Genomic DNA, 5,469 nt, shown 5'->3' with positions numbered 1-5,469 from the left:
GAATATTGCTTATTCTGTCTACACTAATTCACTTAAGGTTTATTTTGAAAATCTTTGAATCTAAGCATTTTTAAAAAAGAACCACTTTATTTTTCTTCACATGCAAAGGGAAATATTATGCCTGAAATCGCTTTTTTTCTAGTTATTATTTTATAACAACAACACAAATAGGCAATTGAACTGCTTTGTTTCTATATCTTACAATAAATAGATTTCAATTCCAAAATAAACTATTTTGTTATTCTCTCTGGGATGAAATATACTCTGGATAGGAAAAATGTATTTGGGAGAATAAGGAAATGATCAACCTTAAGAATTCATTAGGAATTATTCTTTTAGAATAAGAGAATAGGAATTATTTTAATAAAAGAGTAAACTAGCTTTTGTCTTGGACATGAACAACCTGTAGTAGTGCTCTGTTAGTCTAGAATATGCAGTGTTAAATTCACAATATTAATTTCAATCTGGTCCAATTCAGAAACGTCTTCAAATAAAAGTTAATATATTACTAGAGGATTTTTTTCTGCTTAAATAATTACAAAGTTTCCTTTTCTCATACATCTTAGTAGCTCTGTAGGCTTGCTTTCCCTCTACCAAAAAAAAAAAAAAAAAAGACAATCTGGAGATTCTCTTTTATTATCGACAAAATAGCACAGCTAGTTACATAATAGATTGGTTCTGTATATCATATAATGGTGAGTTATGAAATGCCATGTGATTCTTTTGTTCATTTGTCCCAGAAAAAACTGTCATTCAAAACCATCAGTGACGGAAATTGCTTTCTCTGTATTACAGATGATCTTTTAGAGTTTTGTGAGATATGAGCTGCTTTCAACTCAAAGCTGACTGAAAAGCAATCTCTTTTATATGATCAAAAAAAAAAAAAATCTAAGATTCTCCTTCATTCCCTGGTGGTTATAGGAATGAAATAACACTTGTTAATTCTTTAAAATGCTAAGAGCAAAACAATCTTAGGGGAAAAAAAAAAAAAAAAAAAAAAACCCTTAACATCATTACCTGACACTTTTTTCATATATCTGATGAATTTTTTCCCTTAATTGTCCATGTTGTGTTGTGTTCCTCTCAGGAATTCAAAGAGGAAGCAAACAACTGGATAAAACAATTTTCTTCATTGTTATGTTAAATAACTTTCCATTCCTCTGCAAGAACATAATGAAATTCCACTCTCAAGTACTTACTTTCTAAAAATCTTTCATATGATGATACTGATGAAGGTTATCTGCAGAAGTCTAGTGAATTGAAGAAGGAAATGAATTAAAATTTAGGATTCTGTACATAAAATTCTGGACCTTCCTAAGTGGAAATAAATTTCTCTTAGGATGCTGAGCACTAAAGAAAAGCCTTCTTAAAGAGAATGGAATTTGACTCATTAGTATGCTAAAGGAGTATACCTCCTAAAGAAACAATAAGAAATTCAGTTGAGAGGAAATGATTCAAGTGTCATAAGCATTCCAATTTTTCCCTTTTATTAAAAAAAATATACCTGCAAGACTGGGATTAAGTCACAAATTTCAGCATTCACCTTTGTTGCTTTCAAATGCTATATGGAAAAGTTGCAAACCTTATATAAATGGGAACGCACAGACTGCCAGGTTTAGTGAGACACAAGATCAAGGGAAAAATTTAAAGAACTTGAAATATTTGGCATTTATTTTTATTTGTTCAAAACTTCAAAAACTACTTATTGATCCATCATTAAAATGCAGTTACATCTCTCATGTTTGGATTTTTTGGCCTTTCTTTTTTTTTCCTTTTTTCACAGTCATAAGCAACATGAGCCATTGAATATGAATGAGTGCAAATAGTGTCATACAAAATTAAGTGTTCCATTGCATACAAGCGCAAATCTTGCGCATAGTAATGTAAGATTAAGAAATGCTGTTTTCTGTTCCTATGTGGGCTAATATGTTAAAAAAAAAAAGAATGAAATGGGCTTTGTTAAAATTTTTCTCTACATTTCTTTAGAATATTTTGTATTCCACATATAATTCAATTTCCCTGTAAGTTTTCCAGACTGAGAAAAAAGAGATTTATCCAGTCTCAGGAAGAGAAGAGTGATCTTATTGCTGTATTCATGTGCCTTGCAGAATGGCAGAGAAGAAATTGCTCAGAAGGGCTACAGCTTACTGTCATATGTTATAATGAAAACCAACAGGACATAGCTCTGCACAACTTGAGCTCGTATGGTCTCTTATTTCAGAAGGAGTAGGACATTCAAAAGTCCCTTCCAACCTATTTTATGTCTCTGTAACTAAGTTAATTAATTAATTAATCTGTAGTAACACTAAAATAATAACAAATCCTTCCCTTTCTTATGCATATTAATAATATAGTTTTTAATTTATTATCAGACTTAATTTGAATTAAGCATTTAAGATCATTTCCCGTTTCCTTTAAAGCAGTGGCTAGAAGTTCTTACTTGACAGTATTACTGAAAACCACTTTGATGAGTGTAATTCCCCGTGCCTGGCTTTGAAAAATTATAGTCTATAAAGGTAGATGATGCTTTTTTACATTCTGACACTTTGTCTGGATTATGTAAGAATAAGAACTGAGCAAAATCAAAAGTAATGCAAGCATATTAGAAAGAATATTAAAAAAAAAAAAAAAAAAAAAAAAAAAAAAAAGAGGAAGCAGGCAACTGAGGTATTTAACCTTGAACATTACCTAAACTGAGGCATTTAGTGATCACTGGGATTCCCTGGTGTGCCATCTGTGCTCAAGCAGACAATGGGAAAAGAAAGTCTCAAGTTCTTTCTTACATGTACATCCTGACAATTCTATGCAAATGTCTTGCATACCATACAGACAGGCAACATACAGTCAGTCTTGCATATACATTCTGGATGACTGAAATGAGATATTCCTTAAAAGCCTTCAGCAAATCTTTCCATAAAGCAAGGCTGGTTTGGAACAAAATTCACTGTTCAGTGACTCCTGGTTGCAGCACAGACCTGAAGAAACTAACATTTAGTTTTAATGTAACTTTCAAGATTTTGAATTCAAAGGTGTCTGCTACAATCCAGAACAAACACTGACCACGATAAATTGTAGTCCTCCTGCTACCAAAACTTCAGGCCTACAAGGAAAGGATCACTCTATTAAAGAAATTGGTTTTAGATTAGTTTAATATCTGAGATCAATTGTAATTTTAGCATCTCTCTTCCAGGTGACATTTTAAAGGTTCTCATATCTTTGTAAACTTTATAGATAGATAGAAGTACTTTAAAATCAAAATATTCTTGTGTACAAGAAAAATGAAGACGTGTCTCGTGCCTTAAATATCAGTCTCTTTTTCCTTCTCTTCACGTTAATTAGCTCAATGCTAGCTAAATCAGTAATTTGTTGCTCATCAATTAATGAACTTTAATTAATTAATCTTGAATTACTTCTACTTTTGTACAAACAAATATATACAATTGATACAACTAGCAAAAAAAAGAGAAACAAAAATTGCATATTAGTTTTAGGTATAATAATTCAATTCATCAACTGTATTAACATGTTTTAAAAGTCAAAATACTTTTTTGACATATTCAAATTGTTCTTTTATTTTGAAGCACCTCTAAGTCTATGAAAGTTAAAAAAACACATGTTTTTTCACCTAAAAAGTTTTACTCTTGTAAAAGAGTAGAATGGGCTAAAGTAACTCATTTTCTGTTGACCGAAGACAATTATATTTCCAGCTGTTCAAACAGACTAGAAAGGCAAAAAGGTCAATATTTGCACAACACTAATCATCTTCATAGCAAAACATATGCATAGCAGAACTATAAAATGACTTTTTCCTTACTGCAGAAATCTGCCATAATTGCACATCACTTTTCCAGATTTTTTTAAGATGCATTTCCTGTGATTTTATGAGCCATTACATTCATTATTCTATATAGAGGAAGCAGATTCGTTATTTTTTCATGACTTTTTTGCAGACAACTTGAAATACCAGGATCATATTCTTCCCATAAACAAGATAGTTGAATAAAACTGCAATCAAGCTACGCACTCAACAGGTACACTTGGTGCTTCTTCAGTATAGTGATCTTGAAGAACAGCTGCTATTTGAAAATGTATTTTCTCTGAGGTTTTATTATATTTTTCCTCCTTTATTTTAATTCCTGAAATTTTAAAAATCATCAGCTTTCTATGTGAAATTTTATAATCTTTATTGACACATGATGGCTGATGAGGTCCAAATTCATCATGAATGTTTTTTTTCAGATTTGGACCATATGAGAAGGAAGGAAAGAAAACCTTCTTTTCCAAGCTATGCAAAGAAAAGGATACCATGTCCAGAGAATTTACCTTTACTGGAGTTTGCTGATTATTTCTGAAAAATGAAAGTCTAAGTCTGAAGCAGAAAAGACTTTCAACTAATTCCACAAATCTCTCTTGAGAGAGAGGCAGTTTCAAACTCTTAACACAAGTTAACAAAAGAAGAGATGAAAAATCAGAAATGTGAAACCTGCCTGATGGCTTTCCCTGGTGAAATAATTATGTAATATAAACATGATATTAAATGGCTTTTGCCATTATTTATTGTATCTCGATTCTAAGCAAGGAAAAATACATCTCAAGGGAGAATGAATAAGAAGAGAGATGTTTCTAAACACTGAAAGAACTGGACCCACTCTTTTAAAAGAATTGAAGTCCTTACTTCTATAAACAAAATTACTACATACGAGCACACCCTTAGAAAATCAGTCTAGCCACAATACTGCAAAACTTCAATTTAAGGGCATTTTTTTCCCCCAGTGTTCATTCAAGATTGGTAGTCCTGAATCCACTGGTGATCCTGAAACCAGAGGACCACAAATCATCTGTTTTTTTTTTTTTTTTGTTTTTTTTTTTTTTTCCCCCAGCTCTTGACTTGATAGTATCAAGAAGTTAGTCTCACATAAAGAGAACACACTCTCTTTCCATATTCTTGTTCCTGTCAATAGGGAACTCAAATGTCCTTCACTACTAAGGAAAACCCGAGAATCTAAGATTAAGCTCCCAAGAACCTCTGCAAGAGCAGAATCTGGGCTAAACAAGAAGTTTCAGTAAAATACTGGGATGCTGTAGTGAAAGAATTGGTTTGGTTCTCAAGATAGTTAAAGTCAGCCTCCATTTCCACCAGTCAATTTTCCTTAAATAAAAAAAAAAAGTTATGATCCTGGCAATGAATTACTATAAAAAATATATCTATCCACAGATAATATGTAATTATGAAAGAGTATGTCTAATCTGCCTATTATTCATAGAATCATAGAATGCTTAAGGTTGGAAGGGACCTCAGAGGTCATCTAGTCTATTATTTGCATTATCCTAATATCCAGAGACTCCGTTCAGTTTTAAAATGCCAGTGTTCATGCACAGAAAAAAGCAAAGCAAATCTTAAGCAAGCCAAGAATTGGAAGAGAAGGAAATAACACATGGAAAAATACACATATTCATATACAATCAGAT

Source organism: Nothoprocta perdicaria, unplaced genomic scaffold (genome assembly GCF_003342845.1).
Source record: "Nothoprocta perdicaria isolate Ctin4 unplaced genomic scaffold, notPer1 scaffold_114, whole genome shotgun sequence".
NCBI classification, from domain to species: Eukaryota; Metazoa; Chordata; class Aves; order Tinamiformes; family Tinamidae; genus Nothoprocta; species Nothoprocta perdicaria.
Note: the sequence above shows the minus strand (reverse complement) of the source record.